The sequence below is a fragment of the Balaenoptera musculus genome, chromosome 15, assembly GCF_009873245.2.
Source record: "Balaenoptera musculus isolate JJ_BM4_2016_0621 chromosome 15, mBalMus1.pri.v3, whole genome shotgun sequence".
Lineage (NCBI taxonomy): Eukaryota > Metazoa > Chordata > Mammalia > Artiodactyla > Balaenopteridae > Balaenoptera > Balaenoptera musculus.
In genome coordinates, this window is record NC_045799.1 from 38735189 (window position 1) to 38758249 (window position 23061).

Here is a 23061-nt window from a genome sequence, read left to right on the forward strand (position 1 = left end):
GGACAAGAGGATGCAGGTGGAGGCAGAGATAATGCTTTGGGGCCCAGGTAACAAAGAATCTCTTATAGTGGAACCCAGAATATGACTCTCGTGAAGGGAGAACAGAATGCTCTTCGGTAGCCCTGGACCTTGGCAGCATTTGTTGTGCTGGGCAGAACCGCTCTTGGTGGAGACATGGTACGCTTAGGGGCTTGGCATCCGTGGTTCTGAGTGAACCACACCTCATGCCTCACCACATGTCTCATGGGTACCAAACACTAGCGAGTGGTCAGGGACAAAATCCAGAAGCAGTGTCCTCTGGGCTAAATGGACAATCAGAAATAACCAGGTGGCTTTGAAGTGGATGTTAAGGCCCTGTGTTTATGTAGGTGGGAACTAGGGACAACAAAGCCAATTTTAGTGTGAAAAACAGCGTTTAATCTAGAGGCTAGTGATGCCAAGAGGCTCAGCTTCCAACTATTAAAATTAAAATTGAGAGTGCTGAGAGGTAGCGCGCAGAGTCAGAAGGCGCTGGAGGCGGGGTCAGCTTCCGGACTGTAGCAAGTATTGACTGAGCACCTGCCTAGTGCCTGGCAGTGAGGTTGATGCTGTGAGAAAGACAAGACGAACTGAACCTGAGCTTAGTCCTCAAGGAGCTGGACTGGCCCAGAGGAGAGAGAAATTCAACGGAAGTAACTCTGCACCAGACTTGACCTTGCCAATGGACCTGGTTGGTTTTGGTTATGCAGCCCTGGTGACATTCATAAGCATTTTGGGATATAAGCAGAGAGGTGGTGTTCCATCTTTGATTGCTGGTCTTTTTTTTGGATTTTCGGTTGGTTATGGAGCTTTACTATGTCTCCAATGACAAGCAAGGTGTAAAACTATCACTGTTTACAGCTTTCTTCCTGGACACCACAATGGGGGTGAGGTTTAAGAGATCCAAGAAAATCATGCCAGCTGGGCTGGTTGCAGGTGTAAGCCTCATGATGATTCTGAGACTTGTCTTATTGCTGCTCTTGTCTCACTCTGAGAATTTGGAGGAACTGAAACCTAAATTCGTGTCATTCTGATGTAACGGGCAGAGCCTATTCTTTGCACTGGAAAGATAAATTTCAATATGGAAAGTTCAACATGGTCTTGTTTTATGTTACAAACTATAAAAGAAATACCATCAGCTCTAATATGGACAATAGTTTGAGGGGTTTTTTTTAAACAAATGGTTTAACTGTTTTCTAATTATCACATACTGGTTTCATTAAAGATATTTAATAAATCGTGATACACTCTTTGATTTGCTGTCATGTTTTATAGATGCGGTATTTTTTTTGATAGTTCCAAATACTCATGTCTGAAATAAGTTTAAATTAAACTACAACTTACCAGATGATGGAATGCCCCTTAAGTGGGCTTCACAGAATGCTAATGTTATCTATTTGTCATTTGTGTTATATTTGAAATTATTTTTTTTCCATTTTAATTGTATTACTGCCAGTGTTTTTTTTTTCCTTAAAAAACTTCAGCCTCAGCACACTCTGTACCAACAGAACATATTCAGTATTCAAATAAAACACATTCTGTTTTAAAAAATTAACTTAAATTAAAATTGAAAAGTAGCATCTCCATGATGTAATACCACACCTACCAGAAGGAATCAGATGAAAAAAGACATAATATATGAAGTGTTGGCAAGGATAAGAAACATGAACTCTCACACAATGCTGGTGGGAGCGTAAATTTGTACAACCACTACTGTTGAGCAATGTCGACTAAGGCTGACTTATTCAAATCCTCTGACTCAGCAATCCTCCTTCTAGGTATAAGTCCAACAGAAATATGTCCCTGTGTCCACCAAAGACATGTATAAGAAAGTTCACAGCACCACTATTTGAACAGGGAAAAACTGGAAAACCGCCACAATGCCTATCGATAATCACACTGGATGACTAAATTTTGAAACAGTCACACATGGGATACTATACAGCAATCAGAATGACCTACAACCACCCCCAATAATCTGAATGGAGCTCACAAACTTAATACTGAGCAAAGGAAGACACAAAAGAGACATACTGTATGATTCCGTTTATAGAAAATTTGAAAACAGGCAAAATGAATCAACGCTGTCAGAAATGAGGATGGTGTTATCCTGGGGAATTGGGCAGTGGTGTCCAAAAGGGGCATGAGGTGGGCTTTTGGATGATGGTCATGCCCTGTTTCTTGGTGAGAGTGCTGGTTACATGGATGCTTTTAGGTTGTGAAAATTAATTGAGTTGCACACTTATGCACCGTTTTCCATGTGTATGTTATACTTTGATAAAAATTTTAAAGTTTGGTATTAAACATCAAGTCGAAGTAATATGATGTGATATGATGTAATAAAAATTTGGTTGTCTTACAAATAGCTGACACTGTGTAGTGTTGATAGTGTCGGCTATTTGTAAGACAACCAAATTTTTTTTTTTTGGCCACGCCTCACGGCTTGCGTGGTGCAGGACTGAACCTGCACACTCGGCAGTGAAAGTGTGGAGTCCTAACCACTGGACCACCAGGGAATTCCAACAACCAAATTTTTATTTCAGCAAATAATGCTCTCTGAATTTTAGCTTTCTCATTTTAAAGATGGGGAAAATGATATCTGTTCTATTCATATGGTTGATTTGAAAATCAAGTGAGTTAATGGGTATAAAGAAAACTTCATAAACTGTGAAAATGTATACACATGGAAGATATTCCTGTTGGAAAAAAGTAGAGGAGGTTTCGATTTTAATTTTTAAATGACTTTTCACTGTTAAGGAATAGCTCCCTTTGGCAAATGATAGTAATTGTAAGTGTTTTGGATCAAATTTTGAAAAGCAGGTTTGTCAGTTATATAATGGTCTTTAATGTACCCAGATTATTGCTTTTGTTTCAGAAAACAGAAAATTACATGATAGCTTGTAAATGGCACATTCAATTTCACACACTGAGAATGCTTGAAAAGTAAAAGGTCCACATATAATGCAGGAACTCAAATTTAATGGCATCAAATGATACATAATTTGATTCGTTCAGCCACATTTCCAGAAATTAATCACTGAGTGTTAGTGTCTTTCTGTCCTTTGTGACTTGGTTTGTCAAAAGAAAACTGCCCTTTTTGCCATATCACTACTAATCAGCATTAGACTCTTTGGATTTAGCATTTCAATCCAGTGCTCAGCAACTGGAAACATTTTAAAAGGTCAGACTGCTACTCCCTTATTCAATTTACTAAAGTTTCACAAACATAATGAGCCTCCCAACATGCTTAGAAACACCTTTAGAAATCAATGGAAACTTTGTTAGAGCAAAAATTGGGAGAAAAGTTTAGGAGAGGCAGTTGGAATGAATGACCTGCAGCTTCTTCCTCTCCCACTGATGTTTTTTCTCTAGATCAGAGTGCCTGAACAGTACCACAGTTGAACTTTTAGGATGGCTAATTCTTTGTGGGGTGGGAGCTGCTATCCTGTGCATTATAAGATGTTTAGCAGCAGCCCTGACCTCTAACCACCTGATGCCAATAGTCCCCTCCCCCCACATTGTGACAACCAAAAAGGTCTCCAGCCATTGACAAATATCTCCAGGAAGGGAGAGGGGGTTAACATTTCCTCCAGGTGAGAACAACTGCTCTGGATGGAAATCTGCTAATGCCTTTGTCTTCAGATCTTCTCCAAGACGTTGACACCTTTGTACAATTTTCCCAAACTTTCTGGAAACAGTCTGGATGTAAGGTGCCCTGCTAAGGTGTGCAAGTAACCGGGTGGTTTGGCAAACCCATGTTGTTCTCTGGCACAGTGGGTCACTGCCTGCTGTGAACATCTTTAGAGCATACCTCCATTGACAGCATCACATTTTGAGAAGATCAGAGAGGACTAGAAATCAGAGGAGAAGAGGCAATCACTGAGGGGAATGAAGATAATATTCAGGTCTGCCTGGGAAGGGACTTGATGACGCCTCTCCGTGTCTGTGTTTACCTGGTGCATGTGGAGCTGCCCTGCTCACATCTCCTCACACTTACTGGTGCAAAACGTCTGGCTTCCAGATGCCAGCAGTTGAGATTCTTTGCCTTTTTTCTGGCCACTGAACCACCTTCAGCTCACAAGCAAAGGTTGAATGGAAGTGAAGGGAAATCAGTTTCCCTGGGAGCAGAACCTCAGTCTTTGATGGACTGGATGAGAATTGATGGATAACGATCCCAGCTCCCTCCAGCCTCAACTGGGACATCCCTGGTGTGTGTTCCCCACTCGGTCCCCCCCAGTCCCCCACAGGACCGAGCTCCAGCTGGTAAGCTGGCTGCACCCCATTCATTGTTTCACTTGCCCACTTCACCCTCAGTGTTTCCTTGGATCACCTCCAAACACACTACTTGCACTTGAATCCTGTCTGGAGGTTTGGTTCTGAGGAAAATCAAAGCTAAATGGTCTGGTGGGATATGACTTTTTGCTGTCACATTCTGGAATATTCCAAACCCACAAAGCTAACCTTGGGAGAATCAGACTCCACAGGGCTTCTCAGGGTCCAAGTTATTTGATCAGAAAGAATACCTTCTCCAGCTTTATGGGGAGCTGCACAGTAATAACCTTTTTAGAAGGGCAAACAGCACAATACAAGTAGGTAGTGTTTTATTCGTCTGTTTTTTGTCATTTACTCATGGGGGCACAGAATGTTGCATGGTAATTCACAGCTCTATGAACTGTAATTTACTCTTATAAGGTTATAATATAGTAACAAACAATTTACAATGCCTGTTTAAAGGGAAAAAGAAAAAAGGTTTCTATAGGACTCTGAACCTCCACAGATGCCAAGTAAGCAAACCCAGAGAAGGAAATGTACTTGCTTTTATTTCTTAAAAGCATAGCTCAGTCATATAACCAAGTGATAAAATACAATGCCTCTTACTTTAATGTCTGGGTTTAAGAAAATCTCTCTATATAACTCTTTAGTATGTTTTCCTCAAAATTCAACCGGGTTTAATGTCTGGGTTTAAGAAAATCTCTCCATATAACTCTTCAGTATGTTTTCCTCAAAATTCAACCGGGAATGGTTTTACATGATGAATTGAGCCATCAATTACGAGGAAATGCAGTGAAAAACACACGTGTGAACTACAAACGTTAAATGGATAACAGACAAGTAGGAAGTGTTTATCAACACTGTCTGCATATGAGAACTTGTTACTCAATCTTTTTGAAATCAGGTTTAGAATTCTGATGAAAGACCTGCGCGTCTGGAGCCCGTGCTCCGCAACAAGAGAGGCCACGACAGTAAGAGGCCCGCGCACCGCGATGAAGAGTGGACCCCGCTCGCTGGAACTGGAGAAAGCCCTCGCACAGAAACGAAGACCCAACACACCCAAAAATAAATAAATTAATTAATTAAAAAAAAAAAAAAACAACCTTTTTAGAACTCAAGACTGCACAGTGTTTTAAACATATCTGTTTACTGATTGTTGGGTTATTCAAAGATTGTATTCATTTTTGTTATTTACCCATATAATCAACTTAAAAAAGAGTTTTTAAAAGTGTAAAAATGACTAAACCTCAAAGAAAAATTCTACAAGACAGAAGGATACTAATAAAACTTGAGAGAGATCCCATTTACAATAGGGAGAGATAGTCAACACTGCAATACCGAAGAGATTTAAAAAAAACCTTGCAGAGTAAGAACAACTGGAAATGTATGGAATCAAACATGATAGGACTAACCAAATAAGACCTAGGCATGGCAGATTAAATTAATTAATGCCTGTATCCATTCTGGGCTTGCCAATGTGGCTTACTTTGGCTAATGAAACAGCGTCAACTTGATGTAATCAGAGGCCTTAAAATGTGCTTGGTTATTTTCACACAGTTTCTGGAGGGCCACCACTGCTCTGAGAACACACCTGGGCTAGCCTGCTGGAGACTAACAGACCACGAGGAGCAGTGCTGAGTTATTCCAGTTGACCATCCTAGACCAACTAGCTTCCAGGCAGCCCACCTGGCCCAGAAGCAGAACTGCACAGCAGACCCAGAGATTCGATGGAAGTAATAAAGGTTGTTGTCTTAAAGCCACTAACTCCTAGCGTGGTTTATTACTGAGAGGTATTAGATATACCTGATATGTTAGGTACAGATAATCAACAATGACTGGAGTAGAAAACAAGGTGGGCAATTTTTGCCATGAATGTGAGTTAGCTCTTACACTGGCAGTAGGATGTTGGGTGCAAGAGTTAAACATATTAAATAAATGTAGGCATCATAGAAAAGTTTTGTGATCCCATTGTCAGAGGTGATTTCTCTATTAGGAGATTTTCTAAACAATCATAAAGTAAAAATTCCACAGAACAAATACAGAAGTGCCAATACTCAACAGTTCTCACCAAGCACTGAAGTTAAATCTTTACCTGGAATTGTCCGTGTTACATCAGAACTCATGGCCTGATTAATCAAAGCTTGGAATTTTATTAGCAAGTGTTAATTTTATTAAGAAATACTAGTGATGCACATGTGCCACATATGCTATATATGCTACACCGCTAGTACGTTTCAGCATGATTTTTAGATGCTATTGGTTTCAAGTAAAGAACAATTGACACTGGTTTCATAATATTTAAGTTTTGATAATGCCTTAAATAAAACTAGTGATTCTCAAACTTTGTTGCATATTAGAATCACCCGAATTTCTTTTTTAATCCCAATGCCCAGGTGACGCCCTAGAGCAAATACACTAGAATCATGGGACCATGACACAGGCATCAACATTTTTTCATCTTTTCTCAGGTGATTCCAATGTGCAGCCACTTTTGAGAACCAAAAACCTAGTCCTAGATCTGTGCTGTCCAGCTCGATAGCAACTAGTCACATGTGGCTACTAATTATTTGAAATTGCAGTCTGAATTAGGATGAGCTGTAAGAGGAAAATACAAACCAAATTTTGAAGATGTAGTGTGAAAGCAAATGTAAAATATTTCATTAATAATTTTTTATATTTATTACATGATGAAATGATAATATTTTGAATATCTGGATTAATACATTATTGAAGTTAATTTCACCTGGTTTTACTTTTTAAGATGTTACTAGAAAATTTTAAATTTCATATGTAGCTCAAATTTGTGGCTAACATTTCTTTCTTAGACAGCACTGACCTAGACTGTCCCATTAAACTAGAATATAAGGTATATAAATAATTTTAATATTCATGTGACTTTACAAAACCTTGCTTAATGAAGTATGTGTTTACATTCTGGAAAACTGGATATAATTTTCTGTAGTGTAGGAGGTTCATTTTTAAAGAAACAACCCTCTATAACCCAGTACTGAGTTTGTCGCACTGTTTTTGTAGTTGCTTATGCGAAATAATTTACATGCATTTAATTTTTATGATTATACTCAATTTAATATTTTAAATGTCATATTGATGGAAAGTTCACTTAGGATTTAAAACTACAGGTATAATTAAAATGTGCAAAAGTCATCTTATTGAAAAGTTGTGTGTCAATGACATATTGTCAGTGGGATAAAATATTAAAGGGAAGAGGGAGGTAGAACTGGAAAAAATAACAGATATTGTGCCTGCTAGCCATTTTATATTATATTTTGATTTTTCATGATCAAATATTCTTATAGTAAGAAATACTTATATTGCCATTCTCTTTACTGAGTAGGCAACATTCTACTTGTGATACTCACCAGGTTGAATTCTTTTGAATAGTATTAATTTAAAAAAATCATGGAGAGAGGATGCTGTGTATGAATCTGTAGTGCAGAGATATGTTTTAGTTCTAATTTTAAACCATTTAATGTGAGCACATTGGTTAATCCTGCAAGGCACCATTCCAGAGTTGGTAATTTTTTTAAAAAGTTTGGGCCAGGATGTATTTTAACTTATTTCACATCTCCTATTATCATCATTATTATTCATCAGATGATAATTAACATCCATGGCTGGAGGCCATTCCTTTCAATTTTATTAAAACTCTTCCTTTTCTAGTATAGAGTTTCCTTTAATCCCAGATTAATTTATTTCCCACTCACTGTGGCAAAGCTCCTGAAATGAATATATTCACAAATTCTTATAATAAAAGAACATCCTGATTATTTAAAAATTACTAAAATGCTGTGTATTTTCCCTAAATCACTTGCTTTTGTCAGTCCTGCAGTCGGCTTACTCTCATCCACAGTGGAATATTTCATTCTCAGCCAAAAGGAAAAACGGGGTCACATCATGACAGCCCTGGCTACAGAACAAACATGATGGCCATGTCCATCCACCTGGTTCATGGTTTCCAACTCAATTATTCCTTGTCCTTTTATGAACTCCAATCCCCACTGTCTGTTATTGTCATGTTAGATTTTTATGTATTCTCCTCATAAATTTTCATGAGGTCAGGGGAATTTACCTAAGTTATTTTTTTTTTAACTCTAAAGTTAAATTCTCCTTTAAACAAAACAACAGCCATGACGGAAAAAGAAAGAGGAAATGAGGAAAAGAGGAGCTTTTACCTCTGAATGGCTTGTAAAGGCCCCTCCTGCCTCACCCTCTCTTATTATACCCTGTAAACTCTGAACTGAAGCAAGTGAGTCAGGGGAATGGGAATGTTATTTTATTTAATATTTACCAGCTTTGCTCAAACTTTTTTTAAAAGATGCTGCTCTACCCCATTGGCTTGTGCCAAACCAAACTGTGCAACCTGAGGGCCACAGTGGAGGCAGGATGAGGAGACGGAGCCCCCAGAATCAACTTCCTGAACAAAGTACACCTGGCTCAATCATTTATGCCCCTCCTAAGGCGCTTGCCACATTCTGCCTTACATTATAGCTATGAACTCTTAGCCTATTTGATCAATTCCCCAAGGGCAGGGATGTTGCCTAGTACATAACAAATGGCAATATCTGTAGATTAAATGGAATATCTTATCCATTTTTGCATGCTCCCAATAGCTACAGGATTGCCCCAAAAGGGATTCAATAAACACACTGATTGAATGCCAAATCATGCATCTACTCTGAGATTGAGAATTATTTCCAGTGTAAACTCTCCTTAGGTTGCTCCCTCCTAGCAGCAAGTAGTTAATTGTACTGGCACTTAAATTGAAATAAAATGTTCAGACGTGAAATCATGTCACTGCTTTGCATGTCTGGTGTTTTAAGAGTACAGCTAGAGTCCATCTTTAGTTAATGGCTCATTAGGCATTTATTTGAAAATAATTAAAATATTCATATGTATCACCTTTTTGGTATATCATAGCTAGGGAGACCAAAATTTTGTTACCTCCTATATCAATTTTTTAAATTTAATAGTATTACCCAGTGAACTGAAAATCTCACCATGCCAATATCCACACGCTCTCCTCTTTTGGTTTTTGCCTCTGGTATTCATTCACAAGTAATAGCAGTTGCCATTTATTCAGACCCTAGCATGTGCTGGGTGCTTTACCCATTTTTATTTAATTTGTCATAACCTTATAAGTTAAAGATTACAATACCCATTTTTCAGATTCAGATGATAATTAACTCATGTAATGTTCGTAACCTCGCAAGGTATATTAGTCAGGGTTCTTGAGAGAGAGAGAGAGAGAGAGAGAGAGAGAGGGAGAGAGAGAGAGAGAGAGAGAGAGAGGGAGGGAGGGAGGGAGGGGGGGAGAGGAGAGAGAGAGAGGAGAGAGAGAGAGAGAGAGAGAGAGGGAGAGAGAGAGATGCGATAGAGAGGATGAGATAGAGCGGTGAGCGAGAGACGTACATTAAGGAATGACTCACATGCTTGTGGAGGCTGGGACGTCCATAATCTGCAGGGGTGAGCCAGCAGGCTGTAGGCCCAGGAAGAGTTGCAGTTCAGTCCAGAGGCAGTATGTGGGCAGAATTCCTGTTTTTTTTTTCAGGGGAGGTCAGTCTTTTTCTATTTGGGCCTTCAACTGATTGGATAAGGCCCACCCACATTATGGAAGGCAATCTGCTTCACTCAAAGTCCACTGACTTAAATGTTAATCTCACCTGAAAAAAAATACCTTCGCATAAACATCTAGACTATATTTGACCAAATATCTGAGTACTGTGGCCTGGCCAAACTGACACATAAAATTAACCATCATACAAGGTAAATATTATGATTCCATGCTACTGTAGGGGAACAAAACTTGCCACCCCAAAATGTCTCTTTGGTATGCAGATTTTTTTTCCGAACTGAAAACAATCAAGGCCCAAAAGACTCAGGAAGAACCTTTGACCTTCCCCCTAATTGCCTAAAAATTTTAGATATAGGGCCTATTCCAGGAATAGAGCTATCACCAGAGACACCTGCAAAAATATGGGCTAGGGATGGTAGGGGAATAGGGCATAGAGATCAAAGTCCACTCTGTGTCCCATTGTCTCTGCCTGATCCAGCAAACAGTTATTTACCAAACATTTATATGAATTGCCTTCTTCCCCTTTCAAGTCCCAAACCACGACCCACAACATCTTCTTTTGCCTTTAAACTGAAGATGATATTTAAGGTAAGGGTGTCAGTCATTTTGGTGAGTTACTCAGTTTTCCTGGCTCTCTGCCATGTACATATGTTATTAAACTGTTGTTTGATTTTCTTCTGTTACTCTGTCTCAATTGAATTCTTACACCAGCCAGAAGAACCTAAAGGGAAGAGGAAAATTTCTTCCTCCCTGACATTACAGATGAACACAGTAAGGCTCACAGATATTGAGTAACTTGCATTACATCAGACAGTTTGTTTCGGAGCATCTGGACTTTATAAAAGGGGTTTTTGTTTTCCAAAGTCCATATATTTTTCACTACATATACTGTCTCTCAAATTAATGTTATTTTAATTAAGTAGAAATATATTCTCCCAGGACCAAACTCATGTTAAAAGAAGCATTTAGTGATTGTAGCTGTACATTTTAAAGGTCTAATTTATCCACTAATAAATATCTACCAAAGATGATGATCTAATCTAATGAAGTAGGTGTCTCTCATGAGAAACAACTCTTTACACCCAAACAGGCAGTGACAAAAACTAGGGAATCCTGTCCTTCACAATCTCACAATCTCTGAAAACGTTTCCATGTATTCTATTTCTGATGCCAACACTTGAATTCAGGACCCTTCTACTTCTACAGCATTTCACTGCTAGTCTTCACCTTATATTCCAAAATTCTGCATCTAATCAGACCGCCAGAAACACCAGACCCTTCTCCCTCACACCTTTAGTATTTATCAGTTATCCACTAAAAAAAGCTGAAAATTTGAAGTGAAGCATCAAAAATCTTTTCCAGACGAGCTTCAAGTACCCTTCCAGCCACCGTTTTTGCCCTTCACTATGAAAAACACATTCAGATTAAACTTGTCCCCAAGAAGGTTCATGAGCTCATATATTACTTGATTTTTTTTTTTTTTTTCAGTTTCTGCCTTTGCATTGACCTTTCTCCCAGGTGAGCTTATCTTCTGACTCCATCTCTTACCCTTCCAGGCTTCTCAAAAGTTTTCTCATCACCCCAGCCAGAGGCAACTCTCCTTCCCCAAATTGCTTAAGAGTGTAGTTAAGGTTTGCAGTTTCAGGTACTGGATGATCTCTATTTATGCACTTTTCTCATCTGTTCAAAGAGAGGGCTGGAATCAGTGCCCGAAAAGGAATCCCAAAGCCAAATGCAATCGGTTCACCATTACCTGAGGATGCCCTGTGTTCTGCACAAAGGCTCTGCCAAAGTAGGTGCTCAATAAATATTTAACACCTTAATTGACGAATGATACAGAGAAGAAAACTGCAACTTGTGGGACAAGGGCGAACTTGCTTCTCAGCGAAGGGTGACTTTTGGCCCTCTTCCACTGCCCTACGTTTCACAGGTCCAGGGTCACAGCCCACTCCTCCACCGGACCCTAGGAAGGGACAGGCACTACGCATGCCCGGTATCCAGGGGCGCCTCCGGGCGCTCAGCCCGCTCGGCCCCGCCCCTCCCGTCGCTCGGGTGCGCGCGTGCGCGGCCCCGCGGAGCGTGCCCTGCGTGCGGGTACCCGCCGAGCCCGCCGGGCGCTGGTTCCCCGAGTGCCCGGGCCGGGGCCTGAGGAGCGGGCACCGGGCCGGGGCAGCGAGCAGTAAGCAGAGCGGACGGCGGGCGCTGCCTGAGGCGACAAGGACAGCGAGCGGTGAGTGAGGGGGCCGTGAGCGAGCGGGCGGGCGCCTCCGCGCGTGCGCAGCGTCGGACCGCCGGTCCAGGGGCGCGCTCCCGGCAGCGGGCCGGAGGGGCAGAGCTTGGCTGGGCAGGGACGGGGCTGCCGGCCGGCGTGGGGACAGGGGCTGTGGGGGCGCCCGGATAGCCTGTCCCGGCTCGAGAGGCGCTGGCCGCGCGGGCGGGCTTCCGGAGGAGCTCCAGGCGGGACGGTGCTGGCCCCGCGCGGAGGTCCTGGCGTCCGGGCCCGAGGGCAGGGCCAGCTGCAGCTGAGGACGCCGGGGAGGGGCGAGGCGAACCCCCCGGGGCTCCTGCCGGCAGTACGAGCGCTCGCTGAGTGCGCGACCCCCGGAGGTGGCCGAGGTCCAGGGAGGGGGCGCGGCCGAGCAGCCTCGGCGTCGAGCAGGTGGCGGGGCCGCGCCCCTCGCCCGGGGAGGCGCGGGTTGGAAACGGGAGCAAAGTTCCCCGGAGCAACTTTACTGGGGCGCAGCCTGCGGGGTGCGGGGACGGGGCCCGTGCTGGGGGCTCCGGGGACCGACACCCCAGCCTTCGTCCAGCCCTGGTGGTCGCAGGACGCCCGCGAATGCTGGTGGGCTTCTGCGGGTTCAGTTTCCTTCTGGTCCTGGAGCTCGTCCTCCAAGTTCTGAGCTGTATTCACTGCCAATTCGCTCTTAAAATAGATATGTAAGTTTGGTGTTTCGGTAAGAAGGATATTTGCTCTCTTGGGAAGAAAGGGCTTATATTGCCCGTTTTTGTTTTTTTTTTTAATCTCAAAGAAAGTATTGTTAGGGCATACCGGGGACTCCTATTTATCAAGAAACCTATTGTCCTGTGTGTGCTTGGAGAAAGCCAGCTAATTTCTATTATTAGCCGTAAAAAGACAAAGGGAGATAACTTTGCTTTCTTTTTTCCTTTCTTTCTTTCTCTCTCTTTTTTTCTTACCCTTTGGTTTAAATACTCTCCGCCACCTCGCCACATCTTGGAGTACTGTAGTTCCCAAAACTGGCTGCACAAAAGGATCACTGGAGAGTTTTAAGACTCTGCTCAAGATTGCACCCCAGACCAATTAAAACACGGTGTGTAGTTTATAAAGTTCCCTCGGTGATTCCAATAGTGCAGCAGAGTTTGGGAAGCATAGGTTTAATTTAAGAAAGTCAAGATTTTAGTTTTGCGAAGTAGCATTCAGTTTGTAACTGATGAGAAGAAACTCTGGCTTCGTTTTCCATAGACAGGAACTCACAAAGAGTGGTTTGTTCCCGCCGGGGAGGGAGGGAGGGAAGCGTCTCTAATGGTTCAAACTTTAGCTGAACTATATAATACGACTCCAGCGTCCAGACATTGTTCTAACTGGTGTTTTGAATTTCTTTTGGGCGTGTTGAATTTCCTAGTAGTAAGCCCACCTTCCTGACCCCTGCCGCACCCAAGGGGTTTCGTCGTCTTTTAACCCTCTCTCAGCCTCCCTCCCCCGTTTCCCCTCTTAACCATCCCCCAGCCTCTGGGAGGATCCCCTCCCCCAGCATGTACCGACTCTAAGGGGTGACTGCAGGTTACCATAGCAACGGGTCATCCAGGGGAAGTGGGCGGGTCTACCTTTGGTTTTCTGAATAGGACTCTTCTTTTCTAAAGATTTTGAATGACCCTTTTCAGTACTTGGCCTCAGCTCAGGTAAGGGTGAGTTCACGCAATTCCACTTTTTCTTTCTAAGTAATTTCAGTAGTTATTTATTAATGCTGTTGTATGGAGTGATAATGCTAGCAGCTGTGCTGTTCTACCTTTACCAGTCTTTGCACTAAGAACTTGTGTAACAAAGTTCCAAAAGAGGTGGAAGCAACTTTTTTTAAAAAATAGTTTTTCTTTGGGGCACACAAATCTACGAAGTATATGCATCATTTTTCTAAACTCCGAAGACATATTTAAGAAATTTTAAAAGTGAAATATAATCCTATATCCATGCAAAAACCTTTGCTAATTTGTGGCCCAAAAATGTCATTGTCTGTTTGTAAATTGTTTCGTTCCTAGAAAGTGCTTTGCCATGACTCTTTGCAAAAAGTTAAACCACTTGTAACGTTATACTTTAAAATAACAAAGGAAAGGCACAGTTTGTCTACAGATTCACCCACTCCTTCCCTTCCCCAACACACACACATCCAAACAAAGATAAGTTTTTAAAATGTTCATTCTTTTATGTTCAAAACAGATATTCCGCAGCCAACTAATTCCAGTTTACCTTGAAAGGAACTCTTAAAACTGTTCCACACAAAATAGTACAGACATATTTACGTGTCTTCAGGCTTTTTGTTTTTATGAAACCTTTCAAACTTTAGTGTGTAAATAGTAATCAGAATTCGATCAGTCAATTCAAAATGCTTATGGTAGTATAGTGACTCCCAGCATCTATTGGGGATTGCAGAGGTTTTCTCTACTCTTGTGTTATGTGCTAGTTAACTTTCTGGTTATCAAGCAGATTCCGTAAGGCTAATTTTCCCCATTTCACTCTGAGAAGACAATAATAGTGGAAAATCCTCTCATTTGATGGACCTTGCAGTTCAACAGTAATGCTGTGCAGCTAAGGCAGTAACTGCTCACCTAATCTTTTCATTCCATGTTTAAAAACTGAGGCCTTCTAAGCATCTACAGTTGAGAATTTCTATTCTTTCTATGGTTTTTAAACATTTTAAAATGAAAAGCCATTGTCCTTGTTGTAGACATTTTGGGAATTACCAAAAAAAGTTAAAAAAATAAAAATCACAGGTACGTCCAGAAATAATCAGCTGTTCATGGGATGATATGCTTCCATTTGTCCCATTTTATTTGTCTGCGTATATATACTTTTAAGCAAAATTGGCACTTTAATTTCATTTGTAGTTTTAAATACTGCCCTTTCGCTTAATATATCACATTTCCTATGCCCTTAAATCTTCTTTGAAAATAAGATTTTTAATGATGGGTATGCCAAAGTTTATTTAGCTAGTTTTCTCTTTTTTGACATATTTCCATTTTCAGTGTTTGGAAGTATCATATTAAATTCTGGTTGCAAAGCCTCGCTTGGCCACTTCCGATCTAAGTGACCTTAATTACCTAATTATTTGATTGTGCTTCCTTTATCCATAGAATGGGGGTAATAATTGTGCCGGCAACATAGAGTTTTGGAGCGATGGAATGAACCAAATAGAGGAAGGTCTTCAGCAGAGTCTGGCAAAGGATGTAGGCTCAGAAAGTAATAGCAGACACACAGGCAGAGCTGGGGTAAATGCCCTTGTCTGAAAGTCTCACTGTCTCTGACTTGCTCAGGCTAGATTTATAGCAGAATTCCTGGGGCAGAGGTGAACTCTTTTATGACTCTTGAGGCCTGTTGCCAAATTGCTTATGCCAGAACATGTCGATTCTCTTACACTCTGAACAGTCTTTCCATAGTGTCAGCACTCCAGTGTTTAATCTTTCCTAATCTTCTATAAAAATGTGGTCTTATTTTAATTCATATTTTTTTTGGTAACTAGTGAAATTAGTAACTTGTTTTTTATTTGTTCATTTTGCCTCTGAGAGTTGTCCAGGTACTTTGTCCATTTTATTGTTAAATGATGATTTAAAAAAATGATTTAAAGTATCTTTTAATATAAAGAGATAATATATGTATAATTAAGTATCCTATATATATTATATAACATATGCTCTTAATATAAAGAGCGTATAATATAAATATGCTCTTAATATAAAGGGCATTGTGCCTTTATCATATTTGTAATTTTTTTTTTTTTCTCAGCTCATTATTTGTCTTTTAATTTACTTTATGGTGTTTTCCAAACAACAGGATATCTTTACTTTTATGTAGTCAGCTCTCTTCATCTTGTCCATTATGACTTTTCCTTGTAAATATTTACGTTTGAAAATATAAACAGAGGTGAGGTAAATGAAACAAAAATTTTGGAAATACATTAGATTTGTACACTTAGTTCTATATTAGCACATGGATGTGAATTGTTTTACAGCACCTCCTCCTCCTGAGCCAGCCCATCTAGTCTACCAGCACCATCTGTTAAACAGTCCATCCTTTCCTCATTGGGTTGTGGTCTTCCCTTTATTATATTTTAAGATCTTGACTAGCTTTTGGGTCTGATTCTGTTTTAGGTCTTACTCATCTATCATTGATCTCTTATCTTAATCAGTGTTATATCTTTTTAAATGTACATTTAGAATATATAGAAGTATCTGCTAGAGGAAGTCACAGTGTTCTTTTAGAAATCATAATTATAGTCATCTATCCTTTCAAATAAAAATTATATTACTATCTATATACTAATACATGCACATAATTTAAACCTAAGAATACTAAAATACTTATTGTAAAATAAGTGGTCCCCTATCTCTCACCGCCCTCCACCCATCCCCTTAGGCTCCTCAGTGGCAGTCTTTTGACTGTTACTGGTTTCTTTTGAGTTTTTCACTGGGACCGCATATAAGGTCTTTTCCTGTTGGACTGGTCAGAGGGTGGTCATCAGGCAGGACCCTGCGATGAGGAAGGAAAGGAACACTCCTGCCAGTGTTCAGGAGACATCTGGCTGGAGTCTTAGCATCTCTTCACTTTGGGGAAGGTTCTGGTGCTCTCACAGTCCAAATACTTACCTGTTTTATCTACTCCCCCAAGAATCAGTCTCCAGTCTTGCTGGGCTCAGGGACTGTGGGCCAGAGCTCCACAGCCAGGAGGTGGGAAGGGCATCCGGGAAGTAAGGCTGCTAACCTTATTTTAGCCTGCTACCCTTTCTCCAGTTTTGAAGCAAACTGGAGTGCTTCTCAGCTTTCCTCACTGGTGGTGGAGCATTTCACTCTTAGGGCTGCTGGGTTGCTACTTGTCCATCTGCTTTCCGCTTTCATGATTTTGTTGTAATTTCCACTACCGTTGTTTAAGTCCTTGCATCTTTGTCTTCTGGAAAGAACTCTTTACTGCCATTTTTGTGGAGTTTATCGAGAGAGGATGTGCTTGAATGTTTTGTTAAACGTGCCATCTTAACCTGCAATGCTCTGCAGATGAATCCTTAGAACTGAGATATATCCAGTTGTTTTGGTTCGTTGGCAAGGACTGTCATGTACATGTAAAGTAGTCAGTGTTTCTCTGAAGGGATGTGAAAAGTTATGCAGACCTTCTGTCTCTTAGCAGAGGTGTTTTGTTTGTTTGTTTACTATTTATATAAGTCCTAATATTTATTGTTAGGGTTCTTCTTAGGTATTTATGTTTTTGTTGCTGTTGTGATGGGTTCTTCAAATTGCTATTGCTGGTATAAGATGGTTGTTGATTTTTGTAATTTTATTTTATAGCTGGCTCTTATTCTAAGAGCTTTGCAGTTTATTTTCTTGGGTTTCCTACTTACATAATGACACTTGTGTCTACTTCTTTCTAATAATTATACCTTTTATTTTGGTTTTACGGCAGGCTACACTACTGTTAGCATTCTGAAACATTACAAAATACATCTGGAACATTATCAAATAGTAATGGCAGTAATGTGCAAACTTTTGTTCTTTAATAGGAAAAACAGTAGTACGATATTGGTTTTTGTTTTATCATAATTCCTCATCAGGACAGAGGAAATCTATCCTTTTATTTCCAATTTATTTAGAGGTATTTTTATTATTATTTTTTAAGGGATAGGAATTGAATGGAATTCAATTAGCAGTAATCTGCTAATAGGAATTAGCAGATTACTGTTAGCAGCTACGGTTTATCACTGGTATTTCTTAACAGATCTACTGACTTGAGTCCCAAATATTAAACTGGAGTAAATCCTTCCTTTTGAATAATTCTTTAGAAAAATGAATTCAGTTCGTGACAAAATTAAAAGATAACATCACATTCAGTGCATATTCATGTCTTCTGTGGTGGGGGCTGTGTGGGATACAGTCTCCAGGGCTTTTTCAAAAGAAAATATTGTAAATTGCAGAATCCAACAATCAGTTCTCATCTTTACTCTGGGCAGCACTTGATATAATTGGTCATTCTCTCTTTAGATTTGACTTTCTTCGATTTTGAGGACACCACAGTCTCCTGCTTTTCCTTCTGTACCACTGAATTTCATTAATTTTTTTTTAAATGTGTGTGGTTTTTGTTTGTTTGTTTTCACATCAGCCTGTTAATTTGGAATACTTCAGGGCTCAGTTCTTGTGGGACTCTTGTCACAAACAATTGTAAGATTTTAATAAAGTACCATGTAGCTCCTTAAGACTCCCGATGTATATTTCCAGTTGAAGTGGCTCTCTTAAACTCCTGATGCATATATCCAACTACTTTTTTGACTTCTTCAGTTGAATACATAAAAGATACTTCCATTTTAAGGACTAAAATGGAATTTCTGATCTTCCTCTGCAAACCTGCTCTCCCTGTAGCCTGCTCTATTTTGGTGTTGGGGCAGCTCCATTTTTTGGGTTATTCAAGCCAGAAACCTTGGAATCATCCTGACTCTTCTCTTTCTCTCCCACTTTACATCCAGGCTGTTAGCAGATCCTGCTGCTCTATCTTCCACATGTATCCAGAATCCTGTCTTCCAAATAAATCCAGGAGTTCAACCCCTTTTCTCACGTCTACTGCAAGCACCTTCCTCCCAAGTCTCCAGCACCTGTTGCCTGGATGGTATGCAGTGACCTCTCCTTTCTTCTTCCCTACCTTCCTTTAATATGTTATCGACATAACAACCAGAGTGATCTTTTTAAAGCATAGGTTGCATATGCTTAAAACCCTCCTCTGGCTCTCCATGTCACTCAGAGTAAAAGTCAAGATTCCTCATAATGATTCACAAAGCCCGACACCTTCTGGTTACCAAGACCTCTGACCTCCTCCCCACTCCTCTCCCTGGAATGGAATGCTCTCCATTCCAGCCATCCTTACCTCCTTGCTGATCCTGGAACCCTCCAGGCACATTCCCACTTTTAGGTCTTTGTGCTGGGTTTTCCTTCTGCCTGTAGTATTTTCTCCCCAGATGCATTCATGGTCAGCTCCCTCACTGCCTTCAGGTCTTCACTAAGCCACCACTTTGTCAGTGACGTCTACGCTGTTTACAGTTGCAAACTGTGCCTGGTATCCCTCTTGGAATGCTTTACGTTTTCTCTTCACCATAGCATCTCCTACCTTCTAAATTACCGTACGACTTATTTATTTATTGTTTATTTTTGGTGAATTCTCTTTTCCCGTCCCTGCTAGACAGTAAGTTCCATGTGGCCAGGTATCTTATGTTCCATGTGGCCAGGTATTTTATGTCTGTTCATTAATGTGTCCCAAGTGTGTGGTACATAGAAGATGGTCAGTAAATGTTTTTTGAATAAATGAACATAGTCTGCCTTCTCCATTTTTTTTCCAATGAATTTCTCATAAAGCAGTGTAGTCCTTTGGCGTCTGTGGATCCAGCATTGGTGATTTAGCATCCCATCAGCAACAGGGAAGTTGAAGAACATGTATGGATATAATAATACATACAGAGAGTGGTTATGAGGTTTAAATAGGATACTGTCTGTAAAGTGCTAAACTGTGCCAGTGTGTAGGAACAGGTCACTTAACTGTTAGAAAGCCTTAGCCAACTGACTCGATTCACATCTGAATGATGTGAATTGAATTCTAGAACCTGCTCTCTTTGGATTTCAGTTTTTTTAAGCAACGGTGGGCAGTGGCTTCACCTTGGGAACATTTCAAAATACAGGGAGCCTGAGCTCCCTGGTAAATATCAGTGATGTGCTCTTCCTTTGTTTATTCTTTAACCCATCTGTTAAAGTGGAATGCAACCACTTGTTTTCTCCTTTTGTGTTTTCTTTTTTTTTTTTTAATTTATTTATTTTTATTTATTGATTGATTGATTGCTATGTTGGGTCTTCGTTTCTGTGCTAGGGCTTTCTCTAGTTGCGGCAAGTGGGGGCCACTCTTCATCGCGGTGTGCGGGCCTCTCACTATCGTGGCCTCTCTTGTTGCGGAGCACAGGCTCCAGACGCGCAGGCTCAGTAGTTGTGGCTCACGGGCCTAGTTGCTCCACGGCATGTGGGATCTTCCCATACCAGGGCTCGAACCCGTGTCCCCTGCATTAGCAGGCAGATTCTCAACCACTGCACCACCAAGGAAGCCCCTTTTGTGCTTTCTTGTTGTTCAGGACATCTCCCCATCTCTCAGTCTCCTTTAAGTCCTTTTTCCTCTGAGGTTCTAGCTGAAATAAGTTCTTTTATGAGGTGATTTTGAAATCCTTCAGAGGCACAGAGAAGCACATAGTTGAACATAATATTAAATCCACAAAGTCAAAAGCTCTCAGACCTTTAGCTTCAGTTCCCCGGACAAGCATGCGTTGTGGCCATCCCTGCAGCGACCATCAGAGCCATGGTTTTGCTTACAGAGTTTCTAGAGTCTCCTTTTATGTCCTTTAAATCTGAGAATATCTCAGAAACATCAGGCTCCCTCTCCTCTTTTGATAGAGCAAGAAATATTTGTATGCTTTTTACTGTGGCAATTACTGTGCAAATAAGGTGAGTCATGTGCCAGAAAAAGATGATTATTTTAGAGATTGTGTAGGCAGCCAAAGAATAGACAATAAACCAAAACGACGATGTATCTCTAGAAATGTGTAAACCCAGTGCCAGTAACCTGAACACAAAAATGTGAACATTTTCTTCAATTTCTAATTTTTTTCCTCAAAAACGATCTACTTACTTAGTTTTTTAAAAATCTACTTAATTTTTCTCTAATAGTATATGAGCAGGGGAGGTCCCCATATTCAGAGAGTGTAAACATTTTAGCCTCAGTTGCCATACATATTATAAATAAAATTTCACAAACACCACATTCTGAATGTATCACCTGATGAATTTGCCTTCTCTTTGAAGATGGGATCATTGTATTTGTGCTTTGTTTTTGTTTTGTTTTATTTTTTTATACAGCAGGTTCCCATTAGTTATCCATTTTATACATATTAGTGTAGATATGTCAATCCCAATCTCCCAATTCATCACACCACCGCCCTACTCCCCCGCCACTTTCCCCCATTGGTGCCCATACGTTTGTTCTCTACATCTGTGTCTCAATTTCTGCCCTGCAAACCAGTTCATCTGTACCATTTTTCTAGGTTCCACATATATGCGTTAATATACGATATTTGTTTTTCTCTTTCTGACTTACTTCACTCTGTATGACAGTCTCTAGATCCATCTACATCTCTACAAATGACCCAATTTCATTCCTTTTTAAGGCTGAGTAATAGTCCATTGTATATATGTACCACATCTTCTTTATCCATTCGTCTGTCGATGGGCATTTAGGTTGCTTCCGTGTCCTGGCTATCGTAAATAGTGCTGCAATGAACATTGGGGTGCATGTGTCGTTTTGAATTATGGTTTTCTCTGGGTATATGCCCAGTAGTGGGATTGCTGGGTCGTATGGTAGTTCTATTTTTAGTTTTTTAAGGAACTGCCATACTGTTCTCCATAGTGGCTGTATCAATTTACATTCCCACCAACAATGCAAGAGGGTTCCCTTTTCTCCACACCCTCTCCAGCGGTTGTTGTTTGTATATTTTCTGATGCCCATTCTAACAGGTTGTGAGGTGATACCTCATTGTAGTTTTGATTTTCATTTCTCTAACAGTTAGTGATTGAGCAGCTTTTCATCTGCTTCTTGACCATCTGTATGTCTTCTTTGGAGAGATGTCTATTTAGGTCTTCTGCCCATTTTTGGATTGGGTTGTTTGTTTTTGTAATATTGAGCTGCATGAGCTGTTTAAATATTTTGGAGATTAATCCTTTGTCTGTTGATTCATTTGCAAATATTTTCTCCCATTCTGAGGGTTGTCTTTTCGTCTTGTTTGTAATTTCCTTTGCTGTGCAAAAGCTTTGAAGTTTCCTTAGGTCCCATTTGTTTATTTTTGTTTTTATTTCCATTACTCTAGGAGGTGGATCAAAAAAGATCTTGCTGTGATTTATGTCAAAGAGTGTTCTTCCTATGTTTTCCTCTAAGAGTTTTATAGTGTCCGGTCTTACATTTAGGTCTCTAATCCATTTTGAGTTTATTTTTGTGTATGGTGTTAGGGAATGTTCTAATTTCATTCTTTTACATGTAGCTGTCCAGTTTTCCTAGCACCACTTATTGAAGAGACTGTCTTATCTACATTGTATATCCTTGCCTCCTTTGTCATAGATTAGTTGACAATAGGTGCCTGGGTTTATCTCTGGGCTTTCTATCCTGTTCCATTGATCTATATTTCTGTTTTTGTGCCAGTACCATATTGTCTTGATTACTGTAGCTTTGTAGTACAGTCTGAAGTCAGGGAGTCTGATTCCTCTAGCTCCGTTTTTTTACCTGAATACCGCTTTGGCTTTTCGGGGTCCTTTGTGTCTCCATTCAAATTTTAAGATTTTTTTTTCTAGTTCTGTAAAAAATGCCATTGGTAATTTGAAGGAATTGCATAGAATCTGTAGATTTCTTTGGGTAGTATAGTCATTTTCACAATATTGATTCTTCCAATCCAAGAACATGGTATATCTCTCCATCTGTTGGTATCATCTTTAATTTCTTTCATCGGTGTCTTATAGTTTTCTGCATACAGGTCTTTTGTCTCCCTAGGTAGGTTTATTCCTGGGTATCTTATTCTTTTTCTTGCAGTTGTGAATGGGATTGTTTCCTTAATTTCTCTTTCAGATTTTTGATCATTAGTGTATAGGAATGCAAGAGATTTCTGTGCATTAATTTTGTATCCTGCAACTTTACTAAATTCATTGATTAGCTCTAGTAGTTTTCTGGTGGCATCTTTAGGATTCTCTATGTATAGTATCATTCATCTGTAAATAGTGACAGTTTTATTTCTTCTTTTCCAATTTGTATTCCTTTTCTTTCTTTTTTTTCTCTGATAATCATGGCTAAGACTTCCAAAACTATGTTGAATAATAGTGGTGAGAGTGGACATCCTTGTCTT

The 23061-nt window shown here is 40.2% G+C and overlaps 1 protein-coding gene and 1 pseudogene across 1 annotated transcript in view; both read left to right on the forward strand.

The window, feature by feature from the left end:
- Nucleotides 1-700: 700 nt before the first annotated feature.
- Nucleotides 701-1052, forward strand: LOC118881611 (annotated as a pseudogene).
- Nucleotides 1053-11963: 10911 nt separating this feature from the next.
- BTBD3 (BTB domain containing 3) overlaps nt 11964-23061 on the forward strand; it is a 38623-nt gene continuing 27525 nt past the window's right edge. The window contains exon 1 of the mRNA XM_036826369.1: nt 11964-12113. The gene's annotated coding sequence lies outside the window, so the exon portion shown is untranslated. The remainder of the gene's footprint in view (nt 12114-23061) is intronic.